Below are 26,937 nucleotides of genomic sequence, written 5' to 3' on the forward strand. Positions count from 1 at the left end.
CCAGAAAGCCCACAACAACCAGTTTTATATATTATTTCCATGTCTCATACATCTCTTGAAGAAGCTCCTTTTGCAACAAAACTCCAACCATTTAGCTTTAATGTGAGTTAGGAAATAAGGCTGTACTTGAGTCAGAATGTTTTCCTGGGAATTTGCACATTAGCTTTACATTCTAAACCACAGGATATAAATGAGGAGGACAATGTGTATTATATTGTATTGTGCTGTATATCTAATTCATTCCATCCCAAGTTTTCAGATGGCAACCATAGTGCAGATACAAATGTACAATTCCTGAGTAGTGATGTACATTAAGAAAATCAGTTTACCAATGTCTGAATAGAATCATGCTTATTTTGATGCCATAAATATAAGCAATCCAGCTATACTAATTAACTAATTTTGATAACCATTATTCTTTGTTTTGTCACTGATGGTTTTCAGCTCTCTAGGCAATGGGAAAGGCAGGGCAAGGCAGGGAGTGGTTTAGCAGATGTGTACCTGACATCAGCTAAAATAGTTAACAGACACTCCAGTGAAGACGATCATCCCATGTAGCATTTCTGTGGACAGTTTTTTCCTCTTTCCTGCAATCATTGTACTGTCTCAGGACCTAGCTACATGTTAAACTTCTTCTAAATCTGTCCATGGGTCATGTTTACAGATGTCCTGATCTTCTCAGGTGCACTTGGGCTTGATTCAGATTGGGACTAGTGTGTGTAAGAAGTCATTCCTCCTGTTCAGTGGTGGGATCCAAAATTTTAGTAACAGGCTCCCATGGTGGTGGGATTCAAACTGTGGCGTAGCGCCAATGGGGCTGGGCGGGGCATTCCAGGGACGGGGTATTCCTGGGCGGGTCTGTGGTAAGGATGCAGCCGCTGCGCCGGTCCTTGGGCGAGAAACGAATGCATGCAGGCGCAGGCTGACACGCACACCATGCACCTCCTGCTAGACTGCTTCAAGTTCTGCACGCTACTGCTGAGAGGAGGGACGTAACTAAGGCAAAAATCACATGGCAAAATCACCAATTAGTAACCCCCTCTCGGCACACACAAATAATTAGTAACCTACTCTCGGGAACCTGTGAGAACCTGCTGGATCCCACCTCTGCTCCTGTTCCATTTGCCTTTGTTCATTATCCCTCTCAACGCTGTTCTATTATGGGTCACTGCACTCTTTCTTCAACTGAGAGACCAGGTCAGCCCCATTTCTGGCCTGCAGAAGCATCCTTCATAATTTTTTTTGTCAATACCCTTGTATTCCTACCCATGACAACCTATTACCCTTGTCGTGTTCTCTGATCCAAGTCCTGAACAATGATCTTCCTTCATGTAGCTCCCAGGGTTCTTAATGACCCAACACCTGTGTAGCTTCCTGTTTTTCTTACAGTTTCACTATTCCTCCATCAGCTTCATGCAGATATTTTGGATACTCTGTGTCTGCATGGGCTGTATGGTATAAATAGTAAAGATGTAGTAAGGTCTAGGTACTCTCTGTTGATACCCAAGATCCCCTTTATGCTTTCCATGTACCCTATGACACTGCCATTTGGGGACCCTATTTGTCTCCTTCCTGAAGCCTCCTGTACTGCCTTTCTCGTTGCATTTCACAAAGTTGGTGGAACAGCTTCTCCCAATAAAACGAAATATATCACCAGTAGCAACTCAGAGGCTGGCTCCTGAGGTGGTGCCAAATAAACTCTAAAGTTTTCTGAAGGGAAGAATGATGATCTAGTCACACAGGATTTGACTTCTGATATCGATCAAAGAAATCCCAAAGGAGAGAACTTGTTTATACAGACTTTCCAATGAAGCCTTGTTTGGGAACAGAGTCTCATCAAGGCATTTCAGGCCCTTTTGAAATGCTTAAATAAGCCACACATGAATCTTGCAAGGTAATCTGATAACACTTAAAAATAAAATGTCCTATTATCATGGATACATTTAGCCCTTACTTGAGTGGTACTTGCCATAATAAATTCATCTGCTATTTATGTGACTACCACTTTCCCTCTAAAGTTACTCCATTTTAATTTAATATTTATAAATAAATGGTTCCTTAACAGAATATGAAACAGCCATGAGTTTCATTAGAAAATCCAAGTGTGCAGCAATTAATTTGCACCTAGGTTAAACAAGTTATTATTATTAGAAAAGTTTGGATTTATACCCTGGCTTTCTCTCCTGTAAGGGGACTCAAGGTGGCTTAAAAATGCCTTTCCCTTCCTCTCCCCACAACAGACACCTTGTGAGGCAGGTGGGGCTGAGAGAGTTCTGAGAGAACTGTGACTAGTGCAAGGTCACCCAGCAGGCTTCATGTGTACGGGTTGGGGAAACAAATCTGGTTCACCAGATAAGGTTCTGCCACTTTTGTGGAGGAACGGGGATCAAGCCCAGTTCTCCAGATCAGAGTCCACCTGCTCAGAACCACTACACCATGCTAATTCTTAAATTAATTACAGGAATCCCCCACGGAACTGCATTCGGCACTGCAATTAAGTTTGTTCCATAGAATTTCATCACTCCATTTTGATCCTGCCATTCCTTAAGTTTGAGATCACAGTACAATGCAAAAAAAAAATGCAGTGTAACAGCACCTCTTGTATCAGCCTCTGACATTTGAATTTCAATCCTTTCTCCAAAAAGGTCAGCATGGCACACCTGGATCCTTTCCTCCATTTTGTCCTCACAACAATCCTGTGACGATAAGATGAGAATGAGAGGTCTGTAACCAACCCTACAGTTTCAAGGGCTTACGAGCAGCTAAGTTTCCTTAAGGTGGACTGTGATTTCTGCCAATTACCCCTGCTTGCTGAAGTCCATTGAAATGTTGTTCTTGGGGAAAGTGGACCCTCAAGAACAATATGGGGCAAAGTGAAATGTTTCCAATGAGCTAGAGTGCTGATTTGAACCCAGGTGTCCCCAATCTTAGTCTAACATTTCAGTCACTCCATCACACTGAATTCCCTCTCACAGTGACAACAAAGATAGGTCAAACATACAAAAATGAAGTTTCTATATTTTCTATGGAATAAAGTTTTCATTTTAGACAAAAACAACCTAGAAAAACAAAAACACATCTAAGACCCCTTTAGTGTTTATCTCTGCATGTTACTCCCATTAATGCCAGTGAGAGTAACTAAGAATGGATTTTGGCATTCAGAGATATAAGGGATGAGAAATGGTTTGTGTGTCTTGTTTCCTTCATAATAATAATCAGCCCTAATTCCTCTCCAAATGAAGGGTAAACTATTGCACTGTCTGTGATGAAATGTTCAAGCAAGCCCTTGTTAGAATTTGTACAAGGGTAGGAAACAATGTGAAAGTTATTTGCTGAATGTTGAAATAAACCTCCAAAGCAGCTCCCAGATATATCTAGTGTTTGCTGGGTTGCAGTTACTATAATTGGTTCCTGTAACTTGCTTAGTTTGGGAAAACTGTTATTTTATCCTTTCAACATCACAAGTTTATTACAAGGTCTTTGAGAATTCCTGGAGAACAGGCTAAGTTCCAGCAGACTGGAGGAATGCTAATGATGCTCCCATCTTCAAAAAGATTTTAAAAAAGAGGATCCAAACAATTACTCCCAAGTCAGCCTGACATCAATACCAGGAAAGATTCTAGAGCAGATAGTTAAACAGACAGTTTGTAAGCACTTAGAAGGGAATGCTGTGGTCACTAAAAGTCAACATGGGTTTCTCAAAAACAAGTCATGCCAGACTAATCTTATCTCTTTGTTGATAGAGTGACAAGCTTTATAGATGAAGAGAATGCTGTGAATGTAGCATACTGTGACTTCTGTAAGGCCTTTAACAAGGTCTCCCATGACATTCTTGCAAGCAAGGTAGTAAAATGTAGGCTAGACAACAGTACTGTTAGATGGATTTGGCAGTGGTGAAGCTGCAAAGGGGTGGTGGAGTGCTACACCCTTAGTGTGCACCATTGGCATCACATGGGGGCAGAAAATCACCCCCAGACCTCCCTCCTGGGGGGCGTGGGCAGGGTGTGAGTGGGTGGATTGGGGTGCGGCGGGGGGGTGCACGCGGGCATGTTGTGCCCTGGATGCAGTACCCTCTCCCTTCGTCCCTGGTAATTGGTTGACTGACCAAACCAAAGGGTGCTCACCAATGCATCATCTTCATTCTGGAAAGAAGTGACTAGTAGGGTGCTGCAGGGTTCTGTTCTGAGCTTAGTACTATTCAGTATTTTTATCAATGACTTGGATAATGGAATAGAAGGTGTGCTAATCAAATTTGCAGATGACACCAGATTAGGAAGGGTAGCTAATACCCCAGAGGACAGGGTCAGAATTTAAAATGACCTGGACAGATTAGAGAACTAACAAAATGAATTTCAACAGAGACAAATGTAAGATACTACACTAAGGCAGAAAAAATGAAATGCACAGATATAAAATGGGCAACACCTGGCCTGACAACCATACATGTGAAATGGATCTGAGAGTCATAATAGACCACAAACTGAATATGAGTCAGCAGTGTGATGTGGCAGCAAAGAAAGCCAGTGCAATTCTGGGCTGCATCAATTGGGTTATAGTGTTTAGATTGAGAGATATGATACTAACACTCTATTCTGCATTGGTCAGGCCTCCCACAGAATACTATGTTTAGTTCTGGGGACTGCAATTCATGAAGGATATTGACAAGCTGGAATGGATCCAGAGGATCCAAAATGGTAAAAGATCTTGATTTCATGCCTTAAAATGAGTGGCTTAGGGAGCTAGGTTTGTTTAGTTGGGAAAGAGAAGGTTACATGATAGTCATGTTTAAATTTTTAACAGGATGTCGTGTTAAAGATGGAGTGAGCTTGTTTTCTGTGCTCCAGAGACTAGGACAAAGAGTAATAGATTCAAGATGCAGGAAAATAGATTCTACCTAAACATTAGGAAGAACTTCCTGACAGTAAGGGCTGTTTAATAGTGGAATACGCTGCCTTGGAGTATGGTGGAGTCTCCCTCTTTGGAGACTTTTACACAGAGGTTGGATGGCCAACTTTCAAGGGTGCTTTGATGTGAATTCCTGCATGGCAGAGGGTTGGACTTGATGACCCTTTTGGTCTCTCCCAACTCTTTGATTCTATGATCACAAGGTGTTTTAAAGTGGAGGAGAGGAGAATGATGTAAGTAAGTTGCTTTGGGTATCCAATTGTGGAAAAGGTAGAATATAGAAGAAGTAAATGAATAAGTATAGTCAAAAATGGAGGTAAAAGGTAGGTTGATGAGTGGATGGTAGGAAGGAAAAAAAGAAAGCAGGGTTAACATATTGCAGCTGCTATGAGGAAGGAAAGAGGAGATTATGTTGTTTAGGGGATAGAGGGGAAATGAGATGGTCCCCTCAAATAATTGTGGGTTTCCTACTGTGCCGCTGGTCCTGACTTGTTGGCTGGCAGTGTGCAGCTGTGCCATAGTTTTCCAGGTAGAGGCTGCCATGGGAGGGAAGGAGGGAAAGTTGAAGATGTGGGCAGAAGTTCACTGATGGGTGGGAAGGAAGCCAGAAAGAAATAACAATTTTGGAGGCTTTCAAGAAGAAGAAAATGTGGGGAGTAGAAAATCATGGCCCAATCAAGTCCTTTGGGTTTCTTGCTTGTGTAAACCTAACAGGACCCAGTGCTGTACCTTCAAAACAAGGGTAGCTTACACAGAGCAAGCATTCCCAGCTAATTCCTGGCAGCTGCATTCTGGACCAATCAGTGTTTCTGTTTTCGAGATCTGTTTCACATCAAGCTTATTAGAATAATCTTGCCTAGGGGTTATCAAAGCACATGTGATGGTAACAGGATCATTGCTGCTATTGGCAGCAATAATCACAATGCAGACAATTACCATATAAATGCCATTTTCTCTGTGGTGCATTAATGTCCTTCACTGACATTCATTATGTGACTGTTCTTGAGATCGTGTTGAGACACAACCCAAAAGCATTTGAAGGAGCAATGATATTCCTTGGCCAACCTGCTAGTCTCTAACAATAAAGGTGCTTTGAAGAAAAATGATCTTCACAGTGCTGTTTTAGGCAGTATTCTCAGACAAGATTGAAAAAAACCCAGAGCCAAGTAGCATGGGGTGTTAACACAGCAGGGGTAAATCGCTTTGGGATGTAGCACACTTGAGAGAAGAAGTGTATAAAGTCCTACATTCAGTATTAGCAGCACAACTTGTATTTACATCTAGACACAGAGAGCCAGTATTCAGCCACCCTCACAAAACTGTATATACAATGGCATTTTTTTCAGAATTGAAGAATACTACCACTGCTTTTCACCTATTCTGTGACTAACTCAACACCCCTTCCTTACACAGGAAGAAATAAGTTGCATAAGTATTCTGTAATGAGAACTATAATTTTGTCGCATGCAAAGTGAGGGCTTCTGTTTAGAGCAGTTCCTTTCATTGTTCCTTGAATGGAGGAAGTGGCTTTTGAGAGGAGGTATTGGCTATCACTGCCAGTGGCCCTAACAAGACCAGAGGGACTCTTCTCATCTTGTCTGGGTGGTCACCAGTCATCAGGGTGTGGCAGATGAAATTGTGGCTGGCTGAATCACAACTCAGGCTTTACTTGAGTCCATTGTGATTGTATAAAAGGGATTCAGCCTCAGTATTCTACTTTTATTTATCAGCTTGCCCACATACCCACTCTAACTAACCAAAAGGAAAATGGCAGTGTGCCACTTGTTTTTCACTTTTGCTTGTGTCCCCCATACTTTGGAGCAAGACCCTTTCATTCTTCATTGGCCTGTTGAGAGATCAGCTTTATATAGGTTGGGTTTGCCCACCCTTGTCCAGACTCCCCCAATCCCTTGCCCTCTGGATGCCTAGCCTGTCAAAGCAGTGTTGAGCTGATTCCTTCCTCCATCTCTTCCTGTGATAGGTCCCTCTGGAGCTACCAGCCAGACCATGATTGGCAGAAGACCTGCCTAAATGGATATTTCTAGCATGTGGACCTGCTTCATGTGGGACAGTTCTCTTCAGCTGGGACAGTTCTCTGAGGCCCTTGCTGAGCTCCTGACAGCCATGGTGAATTTGATGCACTGCTCTTGAAGGCCCTGTTGGTTGCTTTCCCCTCAGGTGTGGTTCCAGGGATGAGTGGTGAATCCAGGTATCTCCAGGAACCTTTCTACTAAGTGGATCATGTAAAGAAGAAGATTTCAATTTCCTCACATCAGAATAGCATTTTAGCTTAAAAGTAAGTGGAAACATCTCAAAATGGATTAATTCTCAATGACTGTCTTGTCAAAAGTAGGGTAGTCTCTGGGATTTGGACTGGAACTTCATTCAAGAGTCAAGCAGGGGTTGAACTCCTCAGTTGTGTCGAAAATTGGGGTGTTCTCTTAAGAATCAAAAGGGCAGCGTCTGTACCACCACCTCAGAGACACATAAACCACACCTGCAGGCCACTTCCTGCTGTGGGAGGAACTACATATGTTGCTTTCCTTGTGGCAGAAGTGACATAAATGGGATTATAGTAAATTAGATCTCTTCACCTGTTAACTACCCAATGTGTGCTGGATTATGTAAAATCAAGTTGTGGGTCAAAAGAAGGCTTTGGTTCCGTTTGCACATGCTTCTTCAACATTTCACTGACTGACATCAAGATGCGACTTGCATGTATGATTAGGTCATCACAATTTAAACACTATAGATAAACAATTCATTTTATGCAGAGTCATCTCAAATATATTCAGTGAAGAAAATCTACACATTCATGATGCTAAGTGAAGAACATGCATGCATGAATCAGAAATCAGGTTTGTTTCATTCCATCTGTCTAAGGGGACTGTGTGTGTGAATGAATTTTGAGCTGCAGGGACTATTGTTTTCAAAAATGGAAGATCTTTATAGCAATTTCTTTAGCACACAAGTCAGCAAAAAAGCTGGTTAAATAGCTTAATGTTTATTTACACTCCTTACAGCCATGCTAATTCAGTTACGCACATTTTAAATACTCCTAATTGGAACTCACATGTTATCCAATTAACAGCCTGTTAAGCAACACCCTGGCTGACATTAACTTCAGCCCATTGCACTGTATTCATTAACCTTTTACAATGCCTGATGTGTTCTGTGTTGCTACCTGAGCAGCTAGGGTCATGCCCAGAAAACAACTGTTCATGGAGTTATTGATTAATGTTCTCCATTCAGCTTGAAACCTTGGACATCTCTTAAATATACAGGTCTTGCAGTCCTAAGCAGAGTTACACCCCACCAAGGCCATTGAACTCAATAGGCAAAGAAGGGTATAACTCCTCTTAGGATTCCACTGTCAGTGACCTAAAACACTCGGCATTGCTACTGACAACTGCAGACCTCAGTCTTGTCTACCAAAGCCAACCTATTGAGCATGACTAATGAAATGGTCAGTGGGAACTATTGTTCAGACCATTGCTAAAGCACTGTAAGAGAAATTTTGGAAATAAAAGTGGCAGTACTTACACAGATAAAAATCAAACCCCACCCCTCAAGAGCTATGTGGATCATGGGGTTAAAACCCATGCTTTGAGGGAAGAAGGCTCCAGATTCATCACCCCAGTATGTGGTAATAAAAGAACACTGATCTTAGAAAACACTTTTTTTAAACTGTCAGTGAGCTTGGACAGCAGCTGTTATTCAGAAGAGACAATTCTGACTTGCATGGACCACTGACTTGGTACAGATGCTTCATAAGTTAAGACATATTTCCAGAAGTGGCACAACATTCAGTTGTGCTGCGTACAACATCAACAGATTTAAAAATCCAATCTTTACCATGGTATGAACACCTGAACTTATAACTCAAAAAAAAATGGAGTTTCCATTTCCCTTTGGAATCTGCCCTGTCAACTCCTGTAGCAGAAGCAGATATGCTGTAGAAGGAAGGAGGAGGAGGTGTTTCTATTTATATCCCACCTTTATTTCCTGGAAGAAGAGTTGGATTTATATCCCGCGTTTCTTTCCTGTAGGAGACTCAAAGGGGCTTACAAACTCCTTTCCCTTCCCCCCTCACAACCCTGTGAGGAAGGTGGAGCTGAGAAAGCTCTGCAGAGCTGTGACTAGCCCAAGGTCACCCAGCTGGTGTGTGTTGGAATGTATAGGCTAATCTGAATTCCCTAGATAAGCCTCCACAACTCAAGCAGCAGAGCGGGGAATCAAACCCGGTTCCTCCAGATTAGAGTACACCAGCTCTTAACCACTAGTCACATCCCCAGTCAAGGCAGCTTACAAACACTTTTCCTTTCCTCTCTCCATACAGATGCCTTGTGAGACAGGTGGGGCTTAGAGAGTTCTGAGAGAACTGTGGCTTAGCCAAAGTCACCCTGCAGAAATGTAGGAATGGGGAATGGGGAAATAAATCTGGTTCATCAGATAGGACTCCACCACTCATGTGGAGGGTCAGGGAATCAAACCCAGTTCTCCAGATTAGAGTCCACCTGCTCTTAACCAGTACACTATGCTAGTGCTCAGAAGAAGATGGAGGCATCATCACACTGTTGCCATATCATACTGTTGCCAGCCTAGACCTGTCCTTCATAGTCTATAGTTGTATTTCCACTGAAGAGGAATGGGAATGATGTCAAGCACTTCAGACTGCTGATGTGAGACTTATAGTTCTGAATGCTCCATCATATGAAATAGAAAACCAAAGGCTAAACTAAACATTACATTTTTAAAATGTTTTAAACGGGAAAACAGATTCAACACCCTTTCCTGCAGCCAAACAGCAGCTCTTTATTTAAAAATAAAGGTACCCACAATTCTGTTTGGAACTGTGATACCCTCTTCTCTGGATCATTTCCCAAGCAAAATACTAGGAATGTAACTCCCCCCTAACCCAGCATTGTTTCTGTTCAGGAAAACTGTACAGAAGGGAAGGCAAGGACCTTTCCTTCCCCATGTCTGAGTTTCCAGCTCATTTGAGCTCTTTTTTTAATTTTTAAACAGCCAGCTGTGTGGCATCAGGGAGAGAGAGTGCCATCATGGGAATGCCATCAATGTTGTTTACTTGAATTTCAGCAACATTTTTTACATCCCTCACAGTGGTCTGATTGGTGCAGTTCAGACTAGCCTCTAGGATAGTTAGGTGGGTAGGAGACTGATTGGTGAACCATATAGTGGTCGATGGCATTTCATCTAATGGGAAGGAGGTGTCCAATAGGGTGCCACAGGGCTCAGTTTTGGTCCAAAACTGTTCAATATTTTTTTTAATAATCTGTATAGGAGATTTGCAAATTACACCAAATTGAGAAGAGAAGCAAACACACCAAATGATAGAGATAGAATCCATACTGGATTTGGGGGGGGGGGGGATAGACTTCTGGGTAACGCTGTTTGTAAAAAAGATATAGTGGTTCAGATGGACTGTAAGCTGAATATGAGCAGTCAGTGTGACACAGTTGTAAAAAAGGCTAATGCAATCTTGTGGTGCACCAATAGGGGAATAGCATCCAAATTCATGACATCATCATATGGTTTTCTATTTCATATGATGGTGCAAGGCTACGGTCATAGTGCAAGGCTATGGTCAGGCTACACCTGGAGTATTGTGGGTAATTCTGGAGGTCTCAGTTCAAAAAAGGTTATGGGCAGAATGGAGCAGATGCAGAAGAGAGCAATGAGGATGATCAGGGGCCTGGAAACTAAGCCTAAGGCTGAGGGACTTGAAAATGATCAATCTGGAAAACAGGAGTTTGAGGAGCGACATGATTACTAGCTTTAAGTATTTGAAAGGCTGCCAGTTACCAGAGAGGAGGAAGCTGTTCCCGTTGGCAACCAAGAATAAGACTTGCAATAATGGGTAAAATGTATGGGCAGAAAGGTACAAGCTGGACATTAGGGGAAAGATTTACAGTGAGAGTAGTTCAGCAGTAAATCGGCTGCCTAGGGAAGTAGTGAGCAGCTGGACAAAAACTTGTTTGGGATGCTCTAGGCTGATTCTGCCTGCACTCCCTGCACTGAGCAGGGAGTTGGACTAAATGACCTGCATGTCCCCTTTTTAAAACTATGATTCTATGATAAATTATATGAGGAAATCTGAAATAGAGCTGAAGCAAGTAAGAATATTAACATGTTGAGTTAAATGATGCCAAACCATGATCTGACCTTGTGATGAAACATTTTGATGACCTTCTCACAACAGATTTGTTGCTTGTCATTCAGTTTTCAGTCTGTTAACAGTCAACAAGTGGAAAAAGTTTTTGTGAGCTGTCCCTTGTATCATGTCAAAACATCATCTTTCTTTTTCGCCAGCGTAGACTGATTCTGGAGAGAAGATAGTGATGCTGGTCTAGCACTGAAGTTTGCTTTAATCACTCCAACCTGAACACCTATTAGTTAGGAGCTCTGAGAAATTACCATTTCTTTCCATAGCAAATAATTTGTTGCTATGGCAGGCATAAACAGAAACATAAGTGCTCTTTCACCACAGTCATTTATTTTTAGATAGCCCAGAGAAATATGTCATATTCATTTGTAGCTTTCAACCTTAATTATCTGATACCACATAATTTCACAGAATATGAATAATGCCTGGCACATTTAACATTCAAATGAGCCACATTATGTGGAAAATTATTCAAAACCTCAACAAAACTAAACTCAGATTATATGTGAGATCTATGATTCGATGGTGGGAGTTTATTTTTAGCTTGAAGTGAGTGTGGGGAGGAAGTGGTCAAACAAAATTTGTTTGAAACAGGAGATTAAAAAATGTTTCCTTCTTCTCCTTCCGCACTTGTAGAAACCACACCCTTTTTCTCAAATATATCTCTTGAAGTGGAAATTAGTCCTGTAGTGGAAGAAACAGAATACACCACTACTATTAATAAACTATTAATATATGTAGTTTCATCTTTTAAGAAGTTGTCTTAATTACTTAGAGGCAATCAATGAGCTATACTCTTTCATCTCTTGGAAACGATTGAAATTTTGCACCTACACTATGACATATGTTAAAATGCATTTTGTGCCTTTGCCATAATGTAGATGAAAGCCAAATAATCAGAGATAAGATATATTATTGTTGTTGTTGTTGTTGTTATTGTTGTTGTTATCATCATTGTCATTGTCGTTTGTCATTTGTCGTCTGTTTGTTGTTTGTTGATATCACAGCTGCCAGTTCTTTAGCTGGTTGTTGGCCTTTCATTACAATTTGAGCCTCACCCAGAGGCCTAGGAAATTATAATGTATCTGCGTAGTATTCCTGTGGATCCCAGTAGGATCCTTCTGAATCTGACAAATGTTAATTCTGTTGCTTTGAAGATTTTCCAAGTGTTGCCCCAGTGTTTTCAGAATGGTACTCAGGGTGTTGAGGGCCACTACAACAACCTCAACTGTTTCTTGCTATAGTCACTGAAGCTCAATTTTCAAATTATTGTATTTAGTGACCTTCTCATGTTTTTTTTCAATGACCCTCCTGCCACCAAGTATTGCTATGTTGATGATGGTCATTTTCTTGTCCTTGATCACTGTGATTTATTATGTGTGTATTATGTGCCAATACTTAGTCCATTTGGATTCAAAAGTCCCACTGGATCTTGACCTTCTCATTTTCCACGACTTTCTCTGAACAATGTTCCCACCAGTTTTTTATTTATGTATTTATTTTATTTTTTAATTTATTGTTCTATTTATAAACCGCCCTCCCCCAAGGGGCTCAGCTGTTCTTGTGTTGTCATTTGCATAAATTCTAGTGGATCATGGTGACCAGTGGATCATCTTGTGCCTTTGTTTGTATACAGTCTGGGTCATCTTTTTGCAGCAGCTGAGTACATTATCTACAGTTTCATCAGCTTCTTTGCACAAACTGCATTTTTCATCATCTGAGGATTCTTTTATTCTGGCCTTGATCGAGTTTGTTCTAATGGCTTGCTCTTGTTATTATTATTGCGATTATTATTGTCATTATCAAAATTTTACCCTGCCTTATGTAAAAGTCTCTAGGTGGTTCACAATAAATTCAGAATGATAAATCATACCAATAAATACAAAAATAAAATATGTCAATAAAAGCATCATTAAAATAAACCCAACAGCCTCCCTCATCCTAATCCTCAGATCAATAGTTGTAGAGGGTCTTCTAGGGAGGCTATTGAAGGTTGGAATTTAGTACTGAATAGAGACAAACAACACAATCTGCCATGTGCAGTTCCTTCTTTGTGGTCCCTGTGCATTGGTCGGTTTTGCAGCTCCCCAGATAATCAGAAACTTGTAGAGCTGTTGCCTTTGTTGTGAAGACTTCCCTCTCGAAAATACAGCCTTAGACAGCACATGTTTCTAGTGGGTGGAATTGCCCCTCCCTGCTCGGTTCCTTTTTATCTGCTGCAGTAGCATTAGCAGCACTCTGGAACTTCTCCTGAAGAACTTTCCCCTCACCTCGCTATTGCTGTTCTTTTAATAAAACCAATGGTACAGCATTTCACTTAGGTTTTTTTTTTTACTGTTAAGAGTGAGTTTTTGGTGATACAGGTGGAATAGTATAAATATTTCATCCCAGTTCATTTCTTGGTGTTGTATAACATGACTGGCCACCTTTAAAAGTTGTAGGTCATGAGGGGTAAAATAACATTTCCAACAGCCATGATATTTGCCTTTTGTGTTCCATAGCTTTTTCCGTTGTTGCTCCATCCTTTGCCATCCTCTGTAATGGGCTGTGTTACTTGAAAGCTCTTAGGGCTTGATTTAAGGAGCTGAAATTGAACAGCCTAATAGTTATTGAGAACTATCTACTCAGTATTATAGAAAATGTCAGGTGAATCACAGAGCCCTACTTAATAGGTCATGAATCTTTATACAACTGTCTTTGCTTCTTTTTGGAAGTTTCATGCTACAAGTGTACATGCACAGAGAGCAACAGGATGATGAAATGAAGTCACTCAATTTCTCCATGGTTTTTACCTATTACCTCAAGTGTACGTCTCGCATGAACGGTCCCAGAACCGGCCAGGTCCCAGAACCAGCCCAGAACCGGCCCATGAACGGTCCCAGAACCGGCCAGGACAACGGCGCAGAGCTGCGCCATCGTCAGGGCAACCTTCCTGTCCTGCGGCCCTCTGGCACATCGCCGAGGCCAGGAGACATGCCCCCTGCCCTGCGCAACCGCTCCAGAGTCACAGGACCGAGGGGGCGTGTCCCTAGGCCTCGGTGACGCGCCGGAGGGCCGCAGGACAGGTAGGTCGACGGGATATGGGGGAGGGAGGGTACCTTGGAGCCGCTGCCATTCGCACAGCAGTGGCACCAAGCCGCCGTTTTCCAAAAACCTCACTTCCCAAGCGAGGTCAGAAAACAGCGGCTTTGCGCCGGTCAGGCGGCATGAGGGCGGCGCGGCTGCGAAGCAGCTGCACCCCCTGTGCAAACGGCTCTCTGGGGACGGCGTTTTTTCCATCCCCAGGGCGCCATATTCTGCCCATGTGGAAGGGTCCTTTGTTTCTGCATAGGTGCCATGCTCACAAGTCAGCAAGAGGCAACACTTGTGCCTACTCCTACTCTGTTTGTGGTAAAGGGTCATGTGTAGAGGGCTTCTTTATTCATTTTCCTGTATGTACACTTTCAGTTCATTGTGTCTTAATTTCAGTGGATCCAAGGTATGGAAAACCTGAAGACTACTGTTTTAGGAAACTGAAAAAGGTCTTTTTATATTGAGATATAAAATATGATATGAATGGTTTTTTTATTGTATATTGTTTGTAGGTTGCCCAGAATGTTGGAAATGTGATATAAAAATATTTTGACAAATAAGTTCTGAAGTTTCCTCTTTTTCTTGGTAAGGGCAAACTGGAAAAAAGTAGTAAGAAAAGGACAAAGCTTTCTATACTCTGGTTGTTTACAGGCATTCCTGTAACAAGTAGTAGTAACACAAGAATGCTCTTAACTGGTTTCCTTCGTAATATTAGACTGCATTGGAAGTCTAATCTTTCCATGTCTTCAACTCCAATGTCATCAGGGTGAGGGTAAACCCTATGTATCCATTCTACTGTTTCAGGGTTTGTTTTCAACCCAATGAAGCTCATCAGGGTAACAGCATGTATCCCAGAAAATCCTGTAAATTGCAACCAATACAAAATTGACTGTCTGAATCGGAATTACCATTGAGTAGGTTTGGCACATCTCTAGCTGGCATTGGATTTGAATTTATTGTGAGAGACAGAAACAAAGTGAATGAAATTGCCCTTTGTGTTCATGAACCAGTGAATATCATGCTTCACAAGTCTATTTCAATTACTGTACTTTAAAGTATTTTTGCTATCTATAAATGGCTGTTGCAATTTGAGCATCTGTTAAGTAAGAAGAAGCTGGCTGTAGCTTTCTCTTACTCTTTCATTTAATATAACAACACTGTTGGCCAGATCTATTTCCGAATGTCATGACTTCACAAGGAAAATTCACTTACATCTAAGCATGAGCTTCTGTAATTATAGTACTACTATTATATTGTTTCGTCATCTTAACATCTTGTGCATTTTGGAGTTCAAAAAATAATTATGATATGCCAACCTAGCTTATTATAATATAAATTACTCTGTGGGAAAAGTGATAGGTTGACATCATCATTACCATAAACAGTGTAATTTGCATCATCCTTAGTGAATCAGGATTTGCTGGACATTTCTGTGCAAAAACTATAGAAAATCATGTGGGCCATGGAAAGAAATCCAAAGCAACTACAAAGTAACTAGGAATACAGTGTCACAAAATATTGAAAACAAACTATAAAATTCCTTAGGACTCAGGCTGGATATTGAAAAGGGTTTTGGGGCAGGAAAAAAAGGTGCTTAGATCATGATGGTAGGTTCCAAAGTTTCCTTAAAATGGAGACCAGGAGATACCACAGACTTGATTAGATTACAGTGTTTGGAAGCAAACAGATTTAAAGATGTATCATAGACTATGACATGTTTATGTTATTGTTATCTTTTTTAAAAATCAGAACTTCCAGTGGAATGGAGATAGAGTGCAGCAGCCTCTGAGATTCTTGGAGGAACCATGTGACCTGAATTTATGACTGGTGGCCAATGCGGTATAATAGCTAAGAGCAGTGGACTCTAATCTGGAGAACTGGGTTTGACTCCCCTCTCCTCCACATAAGCAGCAGACTCTAATTTGGTAAAACAGGTGTTTTTCCTTACTCCTACATATGAAGCTTGCTGGGTGATTTTAAGCTAGTCACAGTTCTCTCAGAGTTTTCTAAGCCTCTCCTCACTCACAAGCTGTGTGTTTTGGGGAGAGGAAGGAGTTTGTAAGCAGCTTTGAGATTTCCACGAGAAAAGTGGGGTATATATCCAACCTCCTCTTCTTCTTTTTCTAAATCACTAGTCAAACTCCCACCCTAGAGAAGGGTTGGCCAAGAGATAAACCACACAGCTTGAAGTAGTTCTTCTCTTAGGTAAGATGTAGAAATGAAGGCTTTTATAACTCACCTAGGAGTTGAGAGCTGAAGCATCCTTGGATATCTTGGCTCACAATTGCATGGAAACAATTTGACTTTTAAGCACATCTGATCCCCCATTTCTCGACTAAGGCTAGATCATCAGTGTAAGAGACCAAGAGAAGTTGCATTTCTGTATCTGAAGAGATAAAGTTTTCAGTAAGGTAAAACTTTTCTTTGTGCATCATAAATTATAATTGAAGGATAAAAAGGAGACAGAAGCAAGACCATAATTTAACATGGATAGTGGGATGGAGGGATTTTACTGCTCAAGATCTCTTTCTTTTCTAATAACTGTGGATAAGATTTTTTGTTAAAGGATTTTTGTGGACTACTTTGTGATTCTTAATTTTTATATGATGAAAGTATGTCTAAAAGAAAAAATACTACTGGAGAATCCTGGGCTGGATATAAACAGATCTTTGTGTTGGTTGCCTGGCAGCGTAACCTTAGAACTGTTTAAACTTTGGCTAAATCCTGGAAACCTCTGAAATTGGAACCAAATTTTAAGCATTGTAATCAATATGGTGGTTAAAAGGAAACATCTACTGGTTGATTACAGAATGTTTACAAAAATGTCTACTTAGCTGCATAGGTTCAAGTCTATGTGAGCCAAAAAGGGTAGTGCCCCCTGAAGCAAAGTTCCCCAAACCCAAACTCTACTGAAGATACCCTGAAAGTTTTGTGACTATACCTTCAGAAACGTGCACCCCACAGCCCTCCACCAGAAATTCCCCATTGATAGCAATGCAGCTAAGTCACTGCTGAACAAAGAATCTTGGGTAAATTTCTGGGGGTGCCTGAAGGGGGTGCATTTTTTAGACTTATCAGCACCCAAATTTCAGGGTATCATTCAGTAACTGTCCTAAGGATACACCCCATGTTTGGTGCAGTTTGATTCAGGGGGGCCAAAGTTATGGACCCTCAAAAGTGGAAACAATGGGGGATGGGGCACCCCTTTTGGGGGTCCATAACTTTGGCCCCCCTGAACCAAACTGCATCAAACTTGGGGGGTATCATCAGGACAGTCACCGGATGATACCCGGAAATTTTGGTGCCAATATGTCTAAAATGAGCCCCCTGCAGGCCAAAATGTGAAAAAACCCACCAAAAAAATAAAAACACATCTGAAATTCACAGACGGTCCCACAGATTCCGGGCAGTCCAAATCTGCAAGGTTCAGAATTCGGCCAATCTGATCCCATTGATCCAAATCTGGTCTGAATCTGAATCAGAACAAATCTGGCTGGTATCGACCAACTCAACAAATAGCACTGAAAAGGAAGTGAGTATACAAAAGAAATATTTTGTTGGAGAAGATCACTGCATCGTAAGCATGTAGTGCTGATATGCAAAGAAAATATATCCCACTGTTCTGAGCAGAAGTTTCTCTCAAAGAGAACTCCAAAAAAATCACTGGTATCCATTGTTTGCTGGCAAGGATTCCATGGTTTCTTATTTGTGTCCCAACATGCCTGCAGTTTGCGCTAATAGTTCCAAGAGATAATCAAGAAAACATGTTGGCTTAATTTTTTTTGCTTTCATTTTGCTCTCTGAAATTTAAGAAATATGATTGGTTTGATTATTTGCTGTCAAAAAAATTGAACATTTCCCTGAGCTATAATTTAATTTTCAAAGGGAGGTGTTTCCATTCTGGAAATGTTCACCCTATAACAACCTATCTCATTCATTTTTATTATAAACAGGTGACATCCTGTCACAGGCAGACAAAAAGAAAAAAAGGCTGTGGTATTTGGAATTCAGATTGGCTTATTGTTGTTATTGTAGCCTCTGCTACAGCTTGTTCTATGGAAACAGCTTTTTTGAATTATTATATCAGGTCTGCTCCTACCAGGGATGTGCTTTGTTAAGAAGCAGGTAGGCACTTATGAACCAATCAAGCTTCTTAGACTATGGGAAGAAGTACACAGCTGCACCAAATATGCAACAGTCTCACCCAGAAGCCTCCTGTATAATCCTGCACATAGGGTTAGAGACATCGATCTGTAGGTGGAAGACTGTCACTAATGGATCTTCCTCACATTCCCTCTCTCCAGAAACTCTTTCAGACTCCAAGTGAGTTCATTCACATGGTTGTGGAACTTGCATGGTATAACAGCCACACAAATTGGAGGGGGAAGCTGCAATTAGGAGGCTCAAGGGAACAAAATGTTCCCTTCTGCCTGTGCTGTCAGTAAAACTCCTATTTGACCTCAAGATACGACCTGGGGAATAAACTTTCCTGGGGTCAGAAAGAGCTATGGGGTAGGATCCAACCCATTATGTCAGCCACCAAGAGAGGTTTAGCAAGCGAGGCTAGCATGTGTTCACTCAAAATCAACATTTGGGGTTTGCATGATTGGATTATAGTTATAGAAGAAGAGTTGGTTTTTATACCCAGCTTTTCTCTACCTTTAAGGAGCCTCAAAGTGGCTTACAGTCACTTATCAAGGTGATATTGTTGGGAGGGGGATTGTCTGGGAGTGCTTTCGCTATTGCAGGTGCACTGCTATCTACTTGCTTTGGCCTTGGAGTCCTGCACCTGGGCAGGGCCTCCAGGCTGGTCACTTCTGACTCTTTCTGTGTCCATGTGGGGGTGGGGATTAGGCTATCCGTATTATCAACTGCTTGGCGCCATTTTCACCAGAACTGCCCTTCTGTTCCTGACATGTCCTTGATAAACCTGCAAGCGGTTATTGTCTGATCTGGGAATTGACACCCCTCCATACAGCAGACACATTTGTGAGGTAGGTGGGGCTGACAGAGGTCTGAGAGAACTGTTACTACCACAAGGTTACCCAGCAGGTTTCATGTGAAGTGAGGAAACAAATCCAGTTCATCAGGTGAGAGTCCGCCACTCATGTGAGGAGTAGGGGAATCAAACCTGGTTCTCCAGATTAGACTCTGCTATTCTTAATCACTACACCACACCTATACAGTTCCTGCTCTTTTGACTAGCCAGGAATGAATTTTGTGAACAGAGCCTTTTGACTTGAAAATTCCAGTTCCTGATTCAGATACTCTGTGCTTGGGATGAAATTATGGATGCCATTTTTCTCTCCACTTAATGATAGAAAGGTTAGCTTTAAAAGCGACACTTGTCTGTTTTGGGGTCTGCTGAGTGAAAATAGTGTGTAAAAAATGATTGGAAGTGTATGAAGGGCATAAAAGAAACAAACTAATCCAAAACATGAGAAATTAAAGCAGATGAAAAAAAAACAAATACAATAGCAAAAAAGATTCAAAAAATAAAGTATATGAGTACATTCGTAGCCTCTACCCTGCTCCTGTCCCATGGTGATGATCACTTATAAGTGTTAGAAAATTAGAAGTGGGACTATTCCTTGTTCAGTGTAAAGTAACTAAAACTTAGGTATGGAGAAGATGTGTAGTATAGCAATAATTTCCTTTCTCTGTAAAAAAAAAAAAAAATCAAGGACTCAGTCCTGCTGCTTCAAATCCTTTTGTAATCTAGCTGCAGTACTCAGCCTCTGGTTTGAATGTATCTGTGTTCTATTCTTAACTAAAGAGTATAATTTATGATTTCCTGCAGCTGCATGTTTTACTCCAGTCAAAGCAGGTGACCTTATAAATACTTAGCACTAACAAGCTTCCAGCCAGATTCTGTCTTCTGATGGCAGAGAATCCCCTGTGGATATTTTTATCCTTATAAGCCATCATTGGGCCTTCGCATTATTCCATTTTAAGTGTCATGTCAGTGCAATCTTCCCTTAGGTTACTTACTGCCCACAGAGAGAATTAACAAATCACATTATGGTGCCAGGGAGGTTCTGAACAGGCAAATCAATTGAAGATGAATTTATCTGGTTGGTAATTTAGAGAATGACAGCAGTAGCCCTTTATGCTGATTTCTGATCTGTCCAGAGGCAGAATGTCTCTTATGTTCTCTGGTTTTTTATGTTAACCAAATATGGTAAAGACTATTTAAATAACTGTGTGTTTCTTAATGTTTTTCAGGCTGTTATTCAAAGTAGTAAACAATTTAACATTATATTTCCTCCAGTAACAGAGTGACATAATGTAGAGAGCTATTCTTTTGGGGGGAGATAACCCCCATATATACACACCACCAAAGATACTCAAACATTTGCCAATGTCCTGTTCACCAGTGGCAAACAGGGAGCCAGTTTTTCAATGGGTGTTCAGTTCATTGACCCATTGCATGGCTGTTCAGAAGATAGCTTCACTATATTCCTTCCTTACAGTGTATAATAGCACAATTGGATTTTTGTGACCATTCAATCAGTTAAATCCTGCTCCTCTGCTGTGCCCTTGCTCCACTCAGTAGGCAATTGTCTAAACAGGCAGTCACATATCCTACAAATAAGTCATAAATATATGTTGTGTTGTTGTTGTATTTAAATCCCAGAGCTTGGTTTTGGTCTATATAGTCTTTAACAATGTCAGTGTTGAATCTGTTCTGACTGGCAGCATTTTGGAGAATAAGCAATTGTGAAAAATACTCAATGCAAAACTCTTTATGGTAGTTGGAGTTGGAGTTTTCCATATCCCTACATGCAATCTTACCATGAAGCAACTATTATTTATTTAAAGCAGTTCAAGGTTTAATAGCAGACAAATCTTTTTGACAGAATGCAGATTAAGTAAAGGTTCAACTAATGTTTAATTCAGCTAATGTTTAATGATTGATTGATTGATTGATTGATTGATTGATTGATTGAATGAATGAATGAATGAATGAATGAATGAATGAATAATTTTTTTAAAAAAAATCAGTGCCTGTTTTTTGAATGCATTTGTTCACACACTAGCCTTATTGTCCTATCTGGGATATCAGTATATATAATTCTGAAAACTGAGCCACTTATGGAGCCATGAACAGGCAAGATAGAGCTCTCTAAAAACCTGAGAATAGTTTCAGTTTTGCAGAAAAATCTGAAAATGTAGGGTTATTATCTCCTGCAAAAATAATTGAAGCAGTGCCAGTATCTTTCAGAAATTAATAACTTCTAAGAATTTAGTAACCAATATGGGGGTTACCAGCCAACCACAGCAATATTGCCAGTCTTGGTTTTTGTCAGTAAAAGGCATGGTGGGGGGAGCTTTTTTAAGGGCTACTTTGACCTCCCAGTCTGCTCCGGCTCCCCTCCCTCCTGACTTCAAAAGAGAACTCATCAGGGCCAGGAGCAATCACTAGGATTTTGCTACCATGTCATATTCACAATTCATTCAGGTGTAGAGAGTTTCAGACAATTCCTGGAGAGGCATGATGTCTATTCCAGGGTTTTCCCATCTTAGTAGTTATTTCTGTTTCAGTATTTCATTTATTGTATTGCTGTTTTCTTATGATGGAATGGATTTATTTTTTTTAATTGTTCTTAGTTTGCTTTTTTAATGGTGCTTTAAGATGGTTTCTGCTGTGGCTGTGAATTGTGTTTTGGAAGGGTTTTGTTTTAATTAGTCTTTTGTAAGTCACCCTGAGATACTTCTAGATGAGGAGAGGGAGAAAAAAAATTAAAACAGGTACTGCTTTTTGCTGGAAGCTTTCCAAGCATGAAAATGCAAAGGAAAAAATAAATAAATAATGTGCTATGCTTTCAATTTCAGAGTTAAAAAGAAGCCCTTTATCGCTAATTATATTTAAGACCACATGAATATTCTTTTCCAATATTCTCTCTGGTCTGAAGGTTATTGAAAATAATTACAAGTTCAGGGGACCTCTCCTGTAAATGTGGAGAAAAGATCAACAGATGTTATATGCTCAAGAATGTAATGAAGAGTTTTAATAAAATATAGATTCAAGGCTTTTTAATGAAGACATTTGACCACCATTTTGCTTCATGGTGATGTTTTCCAATCAATGTTTGGATAATTAGTGAAAGGGTCTTTTGTGTTTGCTAATCTTTAAAACATTGGCTTTAAGCAAATAAATGTTCACTAAGAATGTTTCCAATCTCTGTTCCTCAGAAGAATATGATGGGAAAAGAGATTTCTCAACTTAAGCTGCACAAACCAAGCATCAATCAGCTGTCAGGTGGGCCCCTTCCACACACGCAAAATAATGCGTTTTCAAACCACTTTCACAACTGTTTGCAAGTGGATTTTGCCATTCCGCACAGCTTCAAAGAGCACTGAAAGCAGTTTGAAAGTGCATTATTTTGCACATGCAGAATGAGCCGTGGAGTTTTTAAAAGGATGTTCTAATCAAGAGCTCTTATTCTAGTCACTTGTCCTTCGTTTTACTTATTTACTCCATTCCTATTGTAACTGATCTATCATTTTTAATTGATGCTCATACAAAGATAAAACCGCAAGATTGCTGTAAAGTACTACATGTACTACTCTGTGTAGTTGTTTATGAATGTTTTCATATGCTGTGTGTAGGGCCATGTTAGATCTCTTACAGTTCCTCTCGTCCAGGCTTAATAACAGCTCGAAGGGAGGGAAATCTTGATTGAGAGTATGAAGCAGGATAAGGGGAATTTAACACTTTTCCCTCTGACATTATCCCAACATTAGGCATCTCCCAAGGAGGTACAGATATGCTTTTCACTATAAGAATACCAATACATTTCTTGATCTAGACAAAGGAACAGTTCAGAAGGGGCAGCTGAGGTTAAGAAATCGACTTGGGAAAAGGCAAGGATATTCCCTCTCACCCTGAATCATGGCTCTGGTGTGGTCAGAAAGCAATGAATAAGATTTTAGTCAGTCAGATACAAGAATTCAGTGCCCTGCATAAGTTCAATCTCCATTCTTTGATTTGCAGAAGGAAACATTATACACATTAAGCAAGCATGCAAATATGTCTTATTTGCATGATTCAAATAATAAATCGCTGATTTTCTGACTGCATAATTTAAGTAAATTTAACACCGAATTGTGTCTTAGAGTATAAACACTCCTGCCTATGGAGAGTTAATACATGATTATTTGTTTAGGGAAGACCATGGTCATCTTCTCCACGCGATAATCTGTTGTTGTGTTATGCTTTCAGCATATTCAGTCTGAGATGTCTTTTTGCTTAGCTAAAAACTGTTTATTTTCAAGTAATATGTGGGAGATACAGCATAAATGTTATGCTGGTGCAACAAAAAATGAAAATATTTCAACTAATCTTTTCAATGTAGCTCCTCCTGTGTCCTCTGGATGAAAGCTGTTATTATCTACTGCATGAGAGCAGTATTATGTTGTTCAGTCATAGGCCATTTCTGCACAGCATGAATTATGCCGGTGGACGCATGAGACTGTATGGTCTTATGCAGGCAGCGCCGAGGATGCTGTGACCCGCAGAGGCAGCTCCGCATGGAGCTGCTCGTGGGTCGTCCCATTCACCTACCTCTCCTCCCTGTGCAGCTCTGGATGGCTGGAGGGACACAGCCATGCTGCCCTCTAACCAACTGGGGTTTGAGGGCAGTGTGGACATGTTCCCCCAGCTATCCTGAGCTGTGCAGGGAGGAAAGGTAGGTGAATGGGAAACTGGAGGGACCAAAAGCAGCACCCTCATGCTGGTGCACTTTGCACTGCACCGGCAGGAAGATGCCGCTTTTGAAAAACCTAGCTCAGGGAGCGAGTTTCAAATGTGGCGTCTTCGCGCTGCTTGGGAGGACAAGCACGGTGCTGGTGCGATGCAGCAGCACCAGGTTGCGAACAGCACCCGAGGGACTGTGTTTTTACCATTCCTAGGGTGCTGTGTTCCACCTATGCAGAAACAGCCATAGTTCTACAAAGCTTGATCAAATCCAGTAGTGGTCATATAAAGCATTTTGCCATAAACTGGATGGTTTGCTGGTTTTATCTGGCTCTTTATACACTCTTGACACTTATAAATAAATGTGGAATGACAATACTACCAATACTTAAATACTTTGCAGTCACAATCATTATTCCTCTAACAGGCCTGTTGCAGAGTATGGAGTTTCTTGGTATAATGTATGATCTGGTTGATGCCTGATCTTGGAGTATGAATGTTCTGATCAAGCAGGGTTCTTCTTATAATCATAACACTTCTAGGTGTCAAGACAGATAGACAGATATATGAGTAGGTTTGTTTAGTTTAGTGGAAGTGGTTTAATAAGTCGTACTACCTCATTGGAAACACCTACCTTTCTAAGCACTATGGTACTACAACAACTGCATACCTATGAAAATAAGAATGACTTTTCTCAGAAGTCATGTCCTATTGATAAATACGTCTCCTGATCTTATTTTACAGGGACACAATGTGCAAAGCAATACAATAAACCACAACACTCAGTAAGCTATTCCTTGCCTGATGGTCAAAGAAGCAATTAACTTAAATGATGTTTATGTACACAGAATATTTTACTAGCTAATTAACGGGTGGATGATACTGATTATAATCAGGCTCAGTGTCCATAATTCACATAATGATGGCTTTCTTTGTAAAACATGGGACTTTAGAAAGCTCATCTATAAATTTTACCATGAAGGTTGACCTATTGGCAATAAATTCTCAATCTCAGGCAAATGCAGTGCTGAGCAATAAATTCATTTGAAAGTTGTGGTTCCAGTAAGTCAGAAGCATTTTAGTTGGGATGGGGCAAAAACTGCCACAGGTATTCTTCAGAAGATACCTGAGTATCCGCACTGTTGCAAATAGCTTTCCTTCTAAGAAAGAAGTTAAGGAAGCTTATTCTTCACCATCCATAATCCATAATTTTGCTTTATATGAAACAAGTGTACTGTGCATGTGTAAGACTACGTCACAGGCATAATAGTGATTATTCAAACCATATATACTCCTAGCAGCAGTGGCGTAGGAGGTAAAGTGTATCTAATCTGGAGGAACCGGGTTTGGTTCCCAGCTCTGCCGCCTGAGCTGTGGAGGCTTATCTGGGGAATTCAGATTAGCCAGCACACTCCCACACACGCCAGCTGGGTGACCTTGGGCTACCGTATATACCGGCGTATAAGACGACTGGGTGTATAAGACGACCCCCCCCACTTTTCCAGTTAAAATATAGAGTTTGGGATATACTTGCCATATAAGAGTACCCGGTGTATAAGACGACCCCACACTTTACAGATGATTTCCCAGGGTTCAAAAGTAGTCTTATACGCCAGTATATACAGTAGTCACAGCTTCTCTGAGCTCTGTCAGCCCCACCTACTTCACAGGGTGTTTGTTGTGAGGGGGGAAGGGCAAGGAGATTGTAAGCCCCTTTGAGTCTCCTACAGGAGAGAAAGGGGGTATATAAATCCAAACTCTTCTCTTCTTCTTCTTCTTCTATAGGCATCTAGCATCATGGCTATTATTTTCCAAATACCCACGTTATGACTGCAAGTGAATGATATATGGTGTTAGATACTCCTATGCACATGCAGTTAATTCACCATTGCTGAGAAAAGAGGGTCCATCAGTCTCATCCTCTACTCCCTTATACCAGCAAGATGCCTAAGCCTGGGATGAGGATTAGAGCACTTGTAGAACCCAGTTACATCATCAGTCCTTGCTCATTGTATAGGACTGCATAGGCACCTGTGACGGACTGCAAAAAAAGTGTGTATTTTAAAAGTGCAGGTCTGTCAGGAGTGATGCATCCAGAGTGACAGGACAGGGACAGGGAAGCCACCTGATTGATTGAAGCAACCCTGCACTCTGATTGAGTGAAGAGTATTGATGTCATAAGGAGGAAGGAGGATATCTCCCTATATGTAAAACTATCTGAGAGGCTTCTGGAATTTGATGTTCCTGAAGTTGTGAGCTGTTAGCCTTTGATTTGAAAAAATATAACAACTCTGAGGAAAACAGTGGTAGTCACTATTCTGTCTTGCTCTATTTTGTGATGGTCCTGTGTGCTGTGGTGGAAAGCAAATATCTGGAGTTTCGGAGAACTGGTGGTTAGGTAATTGAGGGCCCAGGCTGAGGGACATATATATAACCAAGAAAGGATATATCTTTCAGGGAGGGGAGAAAAATCCCAAAGACTAGTTAGTCTGTTGTGTTAGGTTTGGTTTTGAGTTTGTTTTAAAGAGAATGTTTGATATTTATTTTGGGGTATTCTATCTGTGAGAGCTGAGTGAGAGTACTTTCGGAGAGGCTGGCCGCGGCTTTACTGCCCCCCACTGAAATTGGAACTGAAATTGAGGCTGCCAGTTTCCATCTTTTGTCATCTTGGTTGGGCCTGTTGCTGATTCCATCAGGGCCCTGCCTGTTCCCTCCCTTTCTTCTTCCTTCTTTTTCCTTTTGGCCTTTGGATCGGGCGCCTGTTTTAAACTGTTTAATTACTTGTTGTGAGCAACTGCTGCTTAAGCTTTTAATGTGTTTAAGTTTTATGTTGTTTTGAGTTGCTGTTTGGGGAACAGCCATTTTGTGAGCCGCCTCGAGCCCTCCGGGGAAGAGGCAGCCTATAAGTTTAATATATATATATAAATAAAATTAAGTTAACGTACCAAGTCTGATAGAACCCGTTGTGCTTAATCCTTCAACCAGAACATCTTAAGTAATAGAACCATCTAAGGAACTGTACTTTCTGAGAAACATTTAAGCTTACTGAAACTGAACAAACTTATTTAAGCCT

The sequence above is a fragment of the Sphaerodactylus townsendi genome, linkage group LG08 (assembly GCF_021028975.2).
Source record: "Sphaerodactylus townsendi isolate TG3544 linkage group LG08, MPM_Stown_v2.3, whole genome shotgun sequence".
NCBI classification, from domain to species: Eukaryota; Metazoa; Chordata; class Lepidosauria; order Squamata; family Sphaerodactylidae; genus Sphaerodactylus; species Sphaerodactylus townsendi.